The 16,806-nt window shown below is 42.5% G+C and overlaps 1 long non-coding RNA gene across 2 annotated transcripts in view; it reads left to right on the top strand.

Annotated features, from left to right (window-relative positions):
* The window catches only part of LOC109368279, a 35,364-nt gene extending 25,393 nt beyond the window's left edge, over positions 1-9,971 (top strand). For both annotated transcript variants that reach the window (XR_004160160.1, XR_004160159.1), the window contains exons 2-3: positions 9,326-9,504; positions 9,621-9,971. This is a non-coding gene — a long non-coding RNA (uncharacterized LOC109368279). The remainder of the gene's footprint in view (positions 1-9,325; positions 9,505-9,620) is intronic.
* Positions 9,972-16,806: the final 6,835 nt, after the last annotated feature.

Here is a 16,806-nt window from a genome sequence, read left to right as displayed (position 1 = left end):
TTCCAAGAGGAATGAAAACAAGCTGTATAGAGAAAGAAAAAGAACAGAAATTGTATTGGCCTGTCTTGTTGAGTAAAGCAATTGATAAAGAGTAATTCTTTGTGAACAGTGCAGCTTATTTTATTACAGAACAAAGCAATGTGCTCAAAGTCATTGCACTCTTTTCTGGCATGGTTGTTTCCACATCTAACACCTACTGGTGCCACTCACAAAGATGCTTATGACAGTTGAAAGCTACATTAAAAGGAAGGAAAGCATCTCAAGCTGACTCATTCCAGTAAGTGAACAAAAACCTTGGATCCTCTGACACTGGCGTTTAGAACATGCGTGTTGTGTTTCTCCTTTGCTTTCAATGCATGTAGGAGTACAAGTTTTTTCCCCACACGTTTTCCAACTTCAGTGAGCCAGATCAAGGAGGGCAGGAAGATGAGTGTTGTGGCAATGCCTGAGCTTACTTCAGACCTCTGCCTCCTGCAGGTAATGACAGCCTCTTCACTTCCTGTGTATAAAACAAGGCTGTCAACAGAGTAATCTCAGAGAGCATGGGAAGCTATGGGTTTGAATCAGGGACAAGTGTGTGTTGATTGATCTTTAGTTTTTATCGGACTGAATGGGTTTCTTACTACTTTTAAGATTTCACACTAATAAAATGTTTCACAAATGCCTGTCTGCAGGTACCGGATAGAGCAGTCAACTGCTTTGCTCAGACAGAATGAGGGGCATTCTTCCTGTTGCAGAATGAGACTGAAGCACTGCATGCTTCACTTGTAAGAGGAAGGCAAAAAGATATTTATCGATATAAATAGATGTCAGATGGTAATTTGAACAATGATAATAGCGACTTAAGATTTGAAACAGCTGGATATCCTTGACTACTTGCTACGTAGAGGACAGGGAGTGTATAATGAATCTAAGAGCAAATCTTAGTGAAGCTGGTGTAGCTTAAAAACAATAAAACGGTTACTGATGATCTGTCAGCAAACATCACCATGTCCTGGGTGAGTGTTGTGGGGCTTGGCTGGGTTATTTCACACTGACTCCACATCAGGCTTGGGGCTGCACATTTGTCTCCCAGCTGTGTGCTTGCTGAGCATGGAGTTGAAGACCAGTTACCAGTGGAGGATTGTGACTCCCAGTTGTGCCTTGGATCAAGCACATAGCACTAATATAAAATACAGCTGTTCTTAGTGGTCTAGTGCACTAAGATTAAGTCACTGTCTCCATGACTTGTACGCTTTGCAGGACAGAGTGCTTTGCATGGTTCACCAGCCTGTCTCCTTGTGGTGCTGCTAAAAGAAAGGGTCTCAAGGAAAACGGAGTGAGCCAGATGGGAAGCAGCTCTGTGGGATGAGTGAGAGGGATAGCATTAAGTGGGGAAAATTGACTGCCCCAGCAGGAGACAATTCCTAAAGCATATCTTCTGTACTCTGGAAGTTAGAAAGTGTCAGGAGCTAGACACGAGTCACCAGTGACCTCTGCAAGGAGACTATTTTGGTTGTGTGCACAGGATGCAAGAGTTAATCCCTTAGAGCTGCCTGATACTGGTAAAGACTGAGCAAGAATATTTGTGTGCCTGCTTTGGGTCACAAGACTTCAAGGAAGATACAGAAGGAGACAGATTAACAAGGAATGAGGAGGAATTTAGAAAACATGATGTAGGACAAGAAGCTGAAACAATCCAAGCTGTTATCGGGTCTCTTTGCTAGACTGTGTGACCCTGACAGGTGCAAAAGTCTGCTGGAGAGAAGGGAGTGACCTGTAATCTGTCTGTTGTGAGCAGGAGAAATAGCAGTGTGCTGCAGTAAGGAAAATATAGGTTAGGTCTTAAGAAAAACTTTGCAACAGAACAGAGAAGCATAAACTGACACTGGTGGTAGCACTGGGGTTTCTGGCACGCTCCTGACAAGGTCAGGAGGGGCTCAGGTCAGTTGTACTGCTGACAAGTCATGGGAATGGGGGCCTCCCCAAGGTATTAGAGCTGTGTTGTTCCCTTGCTCTTTGTTTTTGTAGAGTTAAATAAGAGAATTCACACCGAGTGTGATTTTGAAGCATGCTAGGGGGTGGAGGCAGGTGATGTGGGAAGGTGGCTCTGCTGGCCACTTCGTATCAGGGCAATTGTGGATCACAGCATCAGCAAGTAACAGCTCCTCTTCAAGGTATTTCCTTCTTTACCTGTTAATCACTTCTTACATTTTTCCAACTGTTATGATTATTGGATTTTACTGTAGGCAGTATTTTTGTATCTGGTGTTCACTGTGCAGGAATAATATTAGCACATCTTCCAGCCATAATTCTGCATTGCCTCGTTTTTTTTTTCTTGTCATGTGTCAGGTCACTAACATCACTTCAGTAGGGTTTTATAATTGCATTTAATATGTCACTTACTATGCACGCCTCATCTGATTTCTATGGCAGTAATGAGATAATTTATCTTTGCTGGGTTGCACAGACAGTTGTGTGTTGATAACACATTTAATTTTACCGAGTTATAAAATCTTGGCTGATTCTAGAGAAGGGTTAGAGCCAAGATAATTTTGTATTTTAATACACTTATCAACTCCAAACCCTTAAAGTTAGCTCTCTCTTTGTTTTCAGATAGGGCAGCTCTGTGCAGGTCCGTTGTCCTTGCTGTCTCCTGCGAAATTTTATGCAGGGAATTCATCAAACTTCTGTCGTTTTAGTTGATACAGGAAAAAAAAAAAAAGAGAAATTCTGTGCTAATGTTTCTTAGCTGCTTAGGGCTCATCTGGGAAGCAGGTTGGAGGTGGGGAGGAGGCAGTCAGCTTCTCCAGTATCACAGCTATCAAGCAGCAGGCTTTACTACCCCACAGCGATAAAAGAGCAGCGAACAAATTGCGGGGGACGGGATATTTTCCATGATTTGACATGAATCTCTGGAGCTGTTTTGTCATTTTAGCCTGAACGAGAAATGTAATTTTAAAGAATATTTTTAGGTTTTACCTACTTTTTAAAGTACCGCATTTTACTCCTGTACTACGGTTTGCTTGTGAAGTTAATTGCTCTTTTATTTTATGGTGACCTTGACTGCATTTCATATCTGAAAAAAAAGCGACATTTGGGTTTTCTAATTTAGAAGCACAAAAGAGGTTGGAAGAGGCAGTGTTGGTACCCGATTCACATACTGAAAAAAGGTGCTTATGTTAAATTATGGGCTGCTGGAGCTGGAACCAAAGATAACATTATTAGACTTTTGCAATAAATATGATTAATGGGACAACAGGAGTATAATTTGGGCCACCTTTTGTGTGTCTGTGTACCTTATTTATTTTCAGGAGTAGGATTTCATAATTTAAATCAAATACATGCCTGTAATCTCTTTCTTCTCCCATTCAGAGGTTTAAAATGTACCTTGTCTGAAAATGTTTGCTTTCTGAAGCCTGCTCTGGCAGAATTTTTGGAGATGAAACTTCCCATTTCTGCGTTACCTCTTCCACTAGTTGAGATCCTCAGTGTTTTGGAAAATACGGAATTGTCCTTTGTAGTCAGAGTTGACAAGTCTCTAAAGAAACTTGGAGTCCAACAATGATCCATCTCTGCCTTACTTCTATAAGTATAGAGATTCTATAAATTTCCAACTACGTTGACTGAGATAGGGGAAAATATTCTTTCTTGAAATCACAATATTATTTTTTTAACCTTTAAAAGCACATATGTGGGAGGTAGTGGTGGACAGTGGCATCACTGTGATGGATCAGCATGATTCCTCTGCATCCCATGGGGTCAGCAGAAGCATGTAGTACTCTGACATACTCTTTTTGAAGGAAAATAAAATTATTTTAGAGCCTTAATTCTTGCAGGCAAAGAGCAAAAGAGGTTACTCTAGTGGCTGTGAGAGACTTACCAGCTATTTTTCCTCTTGAAGTGCCTTTGTTCCCCACCTCTTTGCCATGGCTTAAGTGCAGAGTGGTGGCTTCACTGTACTTGTGTGTTTGTCCTCACCTCCATCATATCTGTGTGTTGAAATTCTGTGTCTGTCAACTTTCCCTTGGGAAAAAACTGACTTCTGTTTTTTGGCAAACTAAAACGAAAGCTCAAAGAGAATGAGAATGTTTTTCAAATACCAGTGTGGCCTGATAAGCTGGAGGTTTTTGTCTGTGCTTATGTCTCTGACCTGGATGTCAATCACCATCTCAAATTGAAAATCAGTTAAAATAGCTAAAAAAGAGAGACCTGGCCCATCTGAAGTTGGAAATACTATTTTTTTTTCCTTAAGAGCCTGTAAAACCCTTAACCATTAGCACGATAAAATGTTTTCTAAAGCATATTATTTAACCATTGAGCAAAAGCATTCAGGTTGCTTTTCATCTTGATGAAGAGAATTTCTTTTTAGTCTGTGCATCACAAACTTTCTTCCCATAGCACTAGGTGTAGGCACTAAACAAGCCAGCACAACCCAAGATCTGGGGACCGCAGGGATAAGCGTGTGCTTGTCACCACTCTCATTGCAGCTGTCACCACTGCGTGTGGGAGTCAGGGCTTAATGTGCAGCCTATTCTGCATGTTTTCAGAGCTCATTGGGGATATACCAAAATTGTTTCAGTTCAGAGTTTGGGCTGGTGCCCAGTACTGTTTCACCACCAAATTTTGTGTCTGCATGCCAAACCAGTTGCTGAGCTGGTGCCTCAGCTGTGCAGCCTTGAGCATTGCTCTGCTCCCTCTTCCAGCCCTTCTTCTGCAGAGAATAAAATGGGAAGCACAGCTTTTCCAATGTGTCTTCATACCACTGACATCCAGGGACAGATTAAACATGTTTTGAAGGAACAGGCTCTCCCCTCCTGCATGTGTTCAAAGCAGGTTTCCCTGCTGCAAAGTTGGATGTCTTCCCCTCTGCTAACATCCACTGCCTGCTCTGGAATGAAGATTGTAATTTAAAAAAAAAAAATTAATCTAGACATGGTGTGTTAAATTAGTGTCAGCCCCACGAAGCATCTGTCCCGAGAAGTGTGGCAGCTTGCAATGTGCTCTGCAGCAAGTGCTGTCCTGTGGCTCTAGCTTTTTAGGGGAACAATACTGCATTTAAATCATCAGCAGGAGCAGCTCAACTGTTTGATTCCTGTGTTGAAGTATATCCTCATTTAGGGATCAAGGCAATTCCTTCACGTTGAGATGTTAAATGATGCAAAAAACCTCCAAGATGAATATATATATATATATATATATATATATATATATATATATATATATATATATATACTGTATGTGTGTGTGTGTGTGTATATATGTGTGTGTGTATATATGTGTGTGTGTATATATGTGTGTGTGTATATATGTGTGTGTGTATATATGTGTGTGTGTATATATGTGTGTGTGTATATATGTGTGTGTGTGTGTATGTGTGTGTGTGTGTGTATATGTGTGTGTGTGTGTGTGTATATGTGTGTATATACATACATACAGTGCAAAGGTATTAGCCAAGTGCTGAAAGCAGCATGAACTGCTTCAACCTGTGCCAGAGTCCAGATGAATAAACCCAGCCCTGGGAGTTTTCCTGGCTGGTGGGAGCTGCTTGCTGCTGGCCCTCCCAGCCCTGGCAACACTCGTGCTTGGACGTTTGCTCAGCCTGACGGCTGCTCTGCTTTACCTCTGGTATCTGAAGGGCTGCCTGCAGGGAAACCCGTTGGCCAAACACCAGAGTGGGCCACAGCCATTTCGCTCTGCTGCCCAAGAGGCTTATGGCTGATGGATGTGATGCTTCATGACAGTAGTGAACAAATAGTATTTCCAGAGATGTCACTAGGAGGAGAAAAAATGCTAAAATATAATACTGTGTCTTCAGCAGAATGTGGATCCCATGCATTTTACTGTCACAGACATGGTCCTTAAGACACACTGGATATTACTCATTCCAGATACCAACTCAGTCCTGGGCCAGGAGCGTAGGGAAAGTTTCAGATAATTCCACAGCAATAGGCTAATCCGAAATAGATAGATGCTTTTGTTTGTTTGTTTGTTTTAAGAGAGACAAGTGGAATGTTTTTATTAAACATCTTTATTATTTCCTTGTATTAACTGATGAGTGAGCAGATATTTGCATCTGGCTGGTCTCTGGATGGTTTGAGAAGTGTCATCATAAGTAAAAAAAAAAAAAAGTAGCCTGGGAACCATATTTAGCCTTTAAGTGCATACACATAGAAGAACATAGAGATCGCCTTAAAATGATAGATGATAAAATTAAGCAGCAACTTTTATGTATCTTGCTTTGCATGTGTTATAAGCACTTATATTTTTTTTCCTTATTTAGGGTCGCTGTCAAATTATCAGCTTCAGAAATGAGCCGTGCATTGAATTTTGACACTAATGACAGCCCAAGGAAGTGATTGGTGTGGTTTTGGTACCAGGTGATGTGGCTACGCTGCACTTTAGCAGCTGGCTTAGTGATCTCCAGGGTAAGAATTTCTTCCACTTCATTGCCAGCATCTTCTTGTGAGGAAATCAGCCTGGACTTCTGCAAATAGCTTTGTCCTTTCTCAAATAGGCTGTGCTCTCAATAATCAAAATGATTCGCAGGCATGCCGTCAATTGTCCAGATAATTAGCTTTAGGCAATCTGGCGTTTCATCTTTGTCTGACTTAATCTCAGCTATTTTTTGTTCAGTCTCTAGCATGTGTAATTCCTCATCAATTTTGACATTTGTCGCATTAGCATTTGTCATATTTCCATTCCTCTGGACCTCCAAAGCCTCAATCAGTCGTGCTGTTTTGCAACTTACTTCTGCCACATGAAACACACTGCTGTAACTTTCTGCGCCTGCCGACTTGATCAATGTGTGTTTTCTGTGCCTAACGTGCACACGCAGCCTTAGCCGGCTTTCTTCGTCTCTCACAGCTGCTGTACGTAGGTTGCTAAAGCGTTCAATAAGAGCGCTCCTTCCCTGGGCACGTATGTGGTATTTTAAACCTAACTTTGTGTTTGTTAATCCCCAGAACAATGCCAGATGGTGAGGCGCAGGAATATGCGATATGGATGCATGCACGCACCCATGTGCACACATTTCATCTCTGTGCATGGACGCACAGGCTGAGTTAGTGTGGTGGGAGGTTTTATTAGATAATAAAGCCGTGATTCAAGTTACGCAGGTCGCCTCAAGTGAGGACCAAAAAGAAGGATTTATTTAGCTCTATGCTGTATATTGCTCATAGAAAAGCTGTTTAGGAAGCTCTGCTGTTACTTGCAGGGAGTACTTACATATCCTTTCCCCAGAAGTCGGGTGCCTTCTGCTGCTGAGTTCAGATGAAAAAAGAGACGCCGTTATTCCGTGTTCAATTAGGAAAACTGTGAACCTCCCAGTAATATTGGTCCCGAAGTGCTAGTCTGAAGCACTGCGTGGGCATCAGGGGCTGGGCCTTAAATCTGTCACAGCTTCCCTCAGTACCACGCACTGTGTCTGAGGCTGGTAACGAGGGGGAGATTTGGCAGGGAAAGGAAGGAAGCTTCTTTCTGCTAAGCAGATTTTTCTTAATAAGGTTTGAAACTGCAGAGAAATTCAGAACATTAGAGCAAAGGCTGGCAGACAGAGGCTGTGTGTGTGGAGGAAAAGGGAAGTTTGTACGTGTTTGGAGGAGAAGACAGGTACAAGGTGTGTGCGTTGGTATTCGTTGTAGAAAGAAAAAATAGGATTCGAGTAAGTTAATTAGCTTGGTTGTTCTACGCTTCATTTATTTTCTATCGGTTTGGTTTTTAAAAGGGGAAATGCTGTTCCCCTCCTCCCCTAGGACAAGAAGAGCTTTCCCACTGCCTTTTCTTAAGGATGAAAGCAGCAAAACAGCAAGAAGATGAAAGCAAGAGTGCTTTGGAAGTTGCATTAGGACAGCAACATTCCTGCAGGCAGGAAGGGCTCTGCTGATCTTTGTGTGACAACACAGGCAGTGAGTGCCTGGAGCACTGCTGCCTTGGGCCTGCCTCCTTCACACTGTATGCTGAGGCTGCGCCAGGTCTTGATACCGCCAGTACTCGGGATGCTACCAAACAGCATCCTAAAAAACAAGAGTGCGCATCCATGAGGAGCTCCTGTTCTGCTGTGAGACGTGGCTGAGGTTTGGCTGTGAGTGGGCTCGCCTCCAAAGGTGCCTGCAGCACAGGAAGGCTGCTGTGCCAACGTGGCTTTAGAGGAAAATAATGCATAAGGCACTTGTTTGCATGTAAGGTACAGAAGAATGCCTAACCTGTACATGAGTGATGCTGCCTGAGTACATTAAGGAGTTGGAACCCCTGAAGTCCATGACTGTTGGTATCCAGTGGCTGTGTAAGTAGTACTCTAAGCTGAGTTTAAGTGCAGCTATACCACTTTCAAAACCCTCATGTCCCTTGGGCTGAGGCTGCAGCAGCTTTTTTTCAACTTATTCCAAGGGCACAATGTAATGGCTGCAATTCTCTTTTTCAGGCTTCAGTTTGTAAACGCTGGAGTGCATGAGTATTTCTAGCTTTCAGTAGAGTGAAATCAGATTCATACTATAATCTATTGCTTTTTATGTATGATTACTTCTTCACACACACTTGCATTTTGTAGCAAGATAAGTTATTTTATGTAATCTTTTAGAATGTGGTACAAACTGATTAAAAGTTCCAGACTCAAAGGTTTTACATAACTCATCTAATTTCTTTCGTAACAACTTAAACTTCTCACCCACCAGCTTACATAGGACTTTGGTCTTAAAAAACACTTCATTCTTTTTTTTAGAGGACAAAAGGTGTTGTTCAGCATAGAAGAATTTACTACTTGTTGTGCATGTGGTTGAGCCTTGGGTGTGTTTCCTTCACTGAGCGATTCAACAGCCAGAAGGGACTACTGAACTGAGTTGGCATTCATGCAAACTGTAAGATGTGACTTACAGAGGTATTATCTGTAGTGAGCCCTCCATCTGTGGTATTGAACATGCTTTGCAGGACCTCAGGTGCTGAGGATGCTGCTGCAGCGGTGGTGAAGTGAAAGGTGAGGAGCAGGCTGGAGCTGAGGAGGACGAGGGGGAGGAGGATGCTTAGAGCAGCACGTGAGAGTCTGCCCTTGGATGAAAAACTGCTGGCCTCCTTTGCAGCAGCTTGGTCTCAGTGTACTGACTGAAGGAACTGTCGGCTCCTTTAGTGAATATGTACCATTTGTTTTTAATAAAGATGACTTTAAGTCGTGTGAATTCTTATGCTTGTGGCTGACTTTCTCAGTCTCCCCACGCACTTTGCAGCCGTGGGAGGGAGTATTTGAACACAAATATGATTCTGGATTCATGGAGGCTGCTTGTGTGAGTATAGTTACTCATTTGCATTACTATTTGCCTGCATAAGCTCACGCGCTGTAACTTTCCTTCTGTAGATCTGCTCCTGCCTGGCACTTTCATCAGGGCAGCAAACCTTTGCCACCACGAGTTTGCAAGGTGATGTACAAACACACGGGGTTTGGTTTCCAGCCTCAGGTGGGCTTTTACATCCTTGCTTTTCAACATCTGGGCTGAGAGTTTTCCTGATTCACTGCAGGTCTTCCTGGAGTAAGAGGTGAGCCACATGTGTGAACAGTAGATAGGCATTCAGATGAGATTGCCTGAGGAATGGGCTGGGGAAACTTTAAAGGTGATGGAGCTAATCAGCATCCTGCACGCTTGCTTTATCAGGCACATCGGATTCACCAGCAGGACAGAAATCCGGCGTGTGGGAAATAAGGGTCATGAGTGATGGGTAGGGAGGAGACAGAGATGCTTAAGAATCATCCAGCAAGAAAATGGAAGGAGTCAGAAATGCATTTGCTGCTGCTGCCTGTAAAAAATCAGAAGCTGATGTATGTTTATGTAAAGTGCTGCTTTTTGCTTTAATTTCTCTAGTTCTAGGTTGTTGCTGTTCTGCAGTCTGGGCATAATGTAGCACAATGATGTCCTGGGCTGTGATGCTTTGGTTGTCTTTGTAGTACTCTCCTAACAATAAATGTAATAAATTAGAGTAACAGGACATAATACTTTTTTTTTTTCCTTGGGTGTGACAATAGCAATTTGCTTTAATCAAGAAGTTGCATCCTCCTGAAATTTCATTTATAGGTTGTTTCCTAAAATTAGGAGCCTAGACTATTTCCTGTCAGTCTTAGTCTGCACTGTTTCTTCTAAATTATTTAAAGGTATTAAAAATGCATGGCACATACACTGTACTAAATTTAATGAAAGAAAAGATTGGTCCTGACTTTACATGGAACTATGTATTAGCCATTATTTATTGTTGCACTTTATTTCATCTGGGAAACAGAATTAACTCAGATGAGTAGTCTGTGATGGACATGACTCAGTAATACCTCCCATGTTATTTAACATATTGTGTAGATCTATGCATTCTGTTTCCAACGAAAGCTCATTCTCCATTTGAGTTGAAATAGGCAAAGTCACCTTTTTAAATTACAAGAATATATCATGATAAAATACAGCTGCTTTTTTTTTTTTCTTTAATCATCATGTGTATTTCTGTCTCCAGAAATCGATTTAAAAGAGGGAGGGAATCGATTTAAAAATAAATCAAACTAAATAATAAATCCATTTTTCTCTCCTTTCTCTGCCAATCTCCTCTGCAATATATTTGTTTTAAGAATTTGATTTTTGCTATGAATCTGTAAAAGAATGTCATTGAGCACTTGCAACCTTGTTAAAATACTGTGAAGTTAAGAATGAGTCTGGTATAAGCAGCTGTTGTATTTAGGACCTTCCTTTGACTGGAGAGTCTAGTAGGTAAATACAAAAGCAATTCCATTGGTCGCTTGACATATATTAGCCTGGCTTAGTAACTAGATATGTTCTTCCAACAACGTATCTGTCAGTTACAGAACTATGTAATGAATTCTCTGCAGCACAGTGGTGAGGACTGGGGCTGAAGACTTGTGTGCATTGCTGGGCTCCAGCTCTGCATCCCTCTTTGGGGAGCTGTGTGTGCAGGGACAGATGAAAGCTTTTGATTCAGCATGTTTTCTGTCTCATCAGCACGACTGCACTGGTTGAGCTCTTCTAAGTCGAGCACTTCAGGAAAAGAAATAGGCCATCTGAGCAACTGTTTACAGCAAGGCTGTAGTTCCCCTTGCTTAGCAGAAAGGCAGTGTGTGAGGTCCAGATCTCTCTTCCTGGTTTATCAATGTACTGTTTCTCAAGGTGTGCCTTACGTGACGTTTTTCTTGTGAACCTGTGACAAGGGGTGGGACCATCCCTTCCCCACCATGCAGCCCACACACACCTGGAGCCCAGCTGGTCCCCATCTCAGCATGTCCTGTCGTTGGGCAGCTAAAGCTAGAAATGCTCTGTTCTGTGGCAAGACAGCCCCAGACAAGAAAATTTTAGCCAAAAAAGGAGTGACTTTGTCATTTACACAGAGTGCAGTAATTTTGTTTTTGTCACATTTGCATAAATGTTGCTAATGTGCTATTGCTGCTGTACGAGCTGGTCCTTGCTTAACCATAGCACAGTAGTACTAAGCCATTAATTGTAGGAGTCGGAGGAGAGGTACAGCTGCAAATCTGCCCCGTCAGGATTTATCAGGCTCCATTTTGTAATCAATGGTTTATTTATTAAACCATCAAAAATCATGCATGCACTGTGGTCATGACAGCATGCAGCTCCACTCGGGTTTTTTGGCTGAATCGATGGAAGCAATCATCTGCTTTACATCAGGTATCGAACCCCTGAGGTCCTCCAGCAACAAATAGCTTTATTGCCTGTGTGGAATGAATGGCTGCTTATGCCTAGGGCTGGGAGAAAGGTGGTGTTAAAAACACTGGATTTCTTCATAACTTGTTTGTACGGGGTTCTTTTTGTTTTTTCATTTTTTTTAAATCCTACATCCATCAGTGTAGAATTTCTCCACGCAGCTGAATCTCCTGCAATTAGAGAGCGAGTCATGAAATGGGGCAAGGGGAAAGATGCTGCAAAGCACAACTGCAGCAGTTTGACTGAAGTCTGCCAATCTCATTGACCTGGTCAAAAGATTGGTGCTCAGGTCAACAGATGGCAATTTAAAAGCACGGTAGCAATACCCTTTTATTTTTCAATCTGCAGAGTGTTTCTCTGCACGCCTGTGGCAGTGGATTCATTTTAGGAGATGTCAGGGCTTTCCTTTCTGTTCATTTCTGAGCACAGGGCTATGTTTTGATGGGGATAGCATGTCCCCTTAACATCCCTCTGAAGCCCAGGGTGTTGGAATACTCATGTTTTATGTTCTCCTAGCTTTTGTTTTTCTCTTACCTCTGGCCAGAGCTGCTACAACTCGCATCACTAGCTGAACACAGCCTCTGTAACATAGGAGACCACTTGCCTTAGGGCATTTTGGTTGGTAACTCATTCTAAGAGCCATCTTCCTTTCCCTGAATAGTCATCATGGTTATTACAACAGCAGAGGTTTTACCAGGCAGTGCAAAGCAGAGCATAACTTAGGGTGGCCTGAGTTTCCCAAGATGCCCCACTCACGGTGCTCATCCTGTTGTCTGCAGTCAGCTAAAAGCCCATAGATGTTACAAGGGAGAAATGTGGTGTGATATAATAAATGCTTTGCCTTGGGGATGATTCTGGTCCCAGCCTACATTCTCGACAGCTTGTTCGCCCTCACATGGGCTGCTCTACAGGAGCCATACAATTTGCATGTTGTGTGAGGTCTGCTATTGATATAACGAGGCTTTATTGGATTAAAGGGCTTAGTGCCAGCACTAATTATTCAAAAGAGCGTATAGGTTTTTATAAGACTCCAAAACTAGCCTTTATTAGATCTACATTAATACATTTCAGTTCTTCAGGCTTACTGTTCCTCCCTTATGACCAGTGCTTACTGGAACTGAGGGGCTGGCAGGGAGATGTCATGCAAGCTGCAACATCGTGGTTCCTGCAGAGTGTTGTTATCTTGGCGTATACACACGGGGTAGCTAAACACAAAAATCAAGAGGAGGGCATGGTGATGGGACTGACTTGGCACCATGGACAGCAGCAGCAGCAAAGTCCTCCTCCCTCTGGACCACCCTGGGTGGCACAGAGAGGAACTGCCATGAGAGCAGTTCCTGCAGGCAGTGTTTGCAGAGGAAGGTTTTTCACAGAAACTTCAGCCATTGTGGTGCTTGCTGAAGTTACACTTGTAAAAGCTGGAAAGTCCAGCGCTAAGTCAAGCTCTGATTTACAAAAGGGAAAGCTGCAGTTTTCCACTCTGAACATGCATTCTCAATGTAGGAAAAAGACTACTAAGGTCAGAAATGAGTAAAGCTGCAGATATTATCTGCTTTCCCTCAACCCATTTTCTGTATAAAAGAGGTCAAATCGCATTAGGTTTTTACTGTTGAGGTTCCAGGGCTTCAAAGATAGCCCTGTGAGTGCAATAGAAAATAGAACTAAAGGAACACATACTGATAGCAGTGCGCTAAAACCTATGCTGTTTTTTTATTTGCATTAGTTTGGAAAAGTTAAATATCTGATAAAAGAGAATGCTAAAATATCATTAATGAATAATTGTTACTCTTTCAAGCATTTTGTTGAATGAGCATTTAGAAAGGAAATATGATTGCCTTAGTCTTGCGCCTCACTTGGCTATTCAGTGCATTTAAATGTATACTGGCCAGTTCTTCGGTGTGCAAATTGTGTGCTTGTTGATAGGATTACAGAAAGTATGAGTTTGGGTTTTGTTTTTTAACCCTCTGGGGACTTTTGTTGCACAAAGCCAAGTGCTTCTACACGCATGACAGAGCAATTTCTTGGCTCTGGGAAGTGCTGCTAGATAGAAATGATAACAGAGCAAAACATTTACTTCCTCAAAATTGTTACTTGTTCAAATAAGGATACTGTAACAAAACCATGCAGTGGGTCAGCAGCGCTCTGTTCTGTACTGATGACAGCTCAGTAATTTTTGGTAGCATTCCAAGCCAGGGAATGTAGTTTAAAGAAAGTTGGTGCACAGTCTAGAGAATGAGCTTATACACACTCCTGATCTTGAAAGTCTTAAGTCTGTTATTAGTTATCTTTCTAGTGCTTTAGGGCTTGTTTTCTGGAGTGGCAGTGTTCTGTCTTGGTCAAAGGTCTCGTGCTGATTCACCCTCTTGGAAAGCCTGAAGCTTGCTTACATGATTTTTATTATTATTTTTGTTTTGCTTTGGAAGCTTAGCACTTCATCTCAGTTGAATTAATATGGTGCCACTGGAGCCTGGAGAGCCAAGACACATGTGTGTATTCACTAACAAGAGGAAGAGTGGATTGCTCTTCTGCCAGTACTGTATACTGCTATTCAGAAGCCTATCACAGAAGCTTGAACCTAAGCTAAGTGTGTACATATAAATGCTGAGCTGATACAAAGACCAGATTTACAACACATACTGATTTAGAGGGAGTTAATAGCCTGTGAATAATACATGTCCAAGATACCTAGCAGCAGTGAGGGTCCTGAAGTTGAGAAGATTTCCATGTGAAATATCAAAGTTATGTCCACACTGAAACCTCTCTCAGTTGGCAGATCTCCCACCTTTAGAAAAGGGAAACTGTTATAAAACCATGGAGTATCTAGATCAGTCTGCACAGCATGCTGCTGTTTCTGTGCATTACCATTGCATATAACTAATGATTTCATAGTAGCATTTTAAACTATTACTCCCTTCTTAATTTTCTTAAAGGGAGTCTAATTGCTTTCTTTATATGCAGCTCCATGTCAAAAGCTTAATTTCTCCCTCCAGATGGATAATTAAATCATGCAATGTTCATCTCTTGTGACTTCTCTTGTCCCAGAAATTTTACATTTTTACTCTAGCTGTCTTCTGCAGAACACAGTCACTGACAAAGCCTTCACCTTTAATTTACTTATACCACTAAGACAGCAGTTTGCTTCAATTCAGAAGCAAGGATTCATTTTCCTTTCCTTGAGTTTCGCTGCATATTTCCTCCCTAGAAAAGAAACCTCATTTCTCCCACAAGTACATTTTCCAGGCATTACAAAACAGGATTTTTTTCCCCCATGACCTGATTTTGCAAACCTGCAAGTCTCCCGTTTAAATCAGCAGCCTGGTTCTCGTCTGTGTGATTTGAGGAATAAATTAACTTGAATATCAAAGAATGCCAATTGGACTCCCTTGTGCGGCATCAGGCTCAGTGCATGAGGAAATCCTGGAGGGTCACAGGTGCACAGCACCCCACAGGAGCAGGCTGCATTAGTGTGGCCTTGCACTGTACTGAAAAATAAAGTAGATGTCTAGAGGAATTTATGCTTGGAGGGGCATTTCTGTTTGAATTCCTTCCTTTGTGAGGTTCAGCTTCCTTGCTTCATTTCTTCTAAAGTAAGCACTTCTCAGCTTGATCTCAGCTTGATCCAGCTCAGCACTGGATCAAGGAGACCTGGATGTGGGCAGCTCTGTAAAGTTGAGGGGACCATGCCTGTGCCAAAAAGTGAAAAACTCAGTCTTGTTTAGAAACTTGGTGGAATTGTTCTCAGTAGAAGGATGGGCATCTCTGAAGGACATTCCCACAGTGTGCCTGTGGGGTTACAGGCAATGGTAACACAGTTCTTTTAAAGTGGTGGTTCCATTGCTGAAATGTTGGTCCTGATACTGGTTCTGATACTATTTTTTGGGGATTGATGCCTTTTATTGTAGTCCTGTTATGTTTGGCCATGATGCTCTGGTTGCATTTGCTGTGTTGGTGCACATTAAGACAAGGGTTCGCTGAAACAAGAGAAGTTGACCACAAAAAAAAAAATTGTGAAGATCTTGCTTTGTGCTTTTTTGTTTGTTTGTTTTGCATTTGGGGCACTGACTTGCTTTTGAGTTTTCATGATATAGCATGTCTTCTAGTAATGCTGACTTTTCATTGCAGGAGCTGCAGGTCAGCATCTTGTAATTTTTCCTTTGATTTTTAACTGCCTCTTTTTCTGAGTTCATTTCATTCATACAGCTATTCAACATCCGTAATTAAAGATAGTTTAAAACAGCTGCACTGGTTAAGGAGGTGCTGAGATGCTGCTCACTCCCTTCGCATCTTCCCAGCACTGAGCCTGGAGAGTCTTCTTCCTCCTGCCCCGCTCCTGACTGATGCAGGGGGACCCTGCAGGAGTTCCTGCTGGAAGTGCTTGGGTGCTCACAGTGTTTAAAATGAATGTGCTTTGTGCATGAAATGCATCTACTTGGAGCATTCCTGTCTCAGTTCAGCAGCAGTCCAGTTTGTGGTACTGTACCACATTGGAAAAGGCTTCCTTTAAGCATCACAAATGGTTCATTAAATGTTGTTTTGTTGAAAAACTGTAGGAGAGTGATGCTCAAAGAACTGACTGTAGTTCAGAGAAGAGGCCGAGTGCCCTGAACCAGCTCCCAGAATAGCATGCTCCCTGCTGTGGGTCAGCCTAGCACCTCCCAGCAGCTGTGTGCATTCGCCAGCCTCGAGGCAGCAAGAAGCCGTGTGCCAGGAAGCCGTGGTGCTGGGGCAGAGGTGCTGTCAGAGGTCTGCCTGCCTACTGACAGGGCTGCTCCCAGCCATGCAGAGAGATCCCTTTGAATGCTAGCCTTCTGCTGCTCTCTTGTTGGCGACGAAGTATTCAAGGGAGCAAAAAGTGCCCCAGTTCATGTACTGTCCATCAAGACGAGCAGAGGAAGCAGAGCACAACAAGGGCACGGGTGAAACCCAGTGAATGCAAATGATTTATGGAGGAGCTGATTTAAGCACTTCCAATTACCCCTGTCAACATCTGATAGCATCTATTTATGGGTATGAACTTAAATGCATTGTATATAAGAAAGAGGTTGCATAGGCAGCTGTGGAACTGATACATGGCCCAGCGTGTCTGTTTGCTAACCAGGTGTTTCCTAGTGGTTTGCAGAGGGAAGAG

Source organism: Meleagris gallopavo, chromosome 6 (genome assembly GCF_000146605.3).
Source record: "Meleagris gallopavo isolate NT-WF06-2002-E0010 breed Aviagen turkey brand Nicholas breeding stock chromosome 6, Turkey_5.1, whole genome shotgun sequence".
Lineage (NCBI taxonomy): Eukaryota > Metazoa > Chordata > Aves > Galliformes > Phasianidae > Meleagris > Meleagris gallopavo.
The sequence above is the reverse complement of the archived record's forward strand: the minus strand, read 5'-3'. Positions and strand labels throughout refer to the sequence as shown.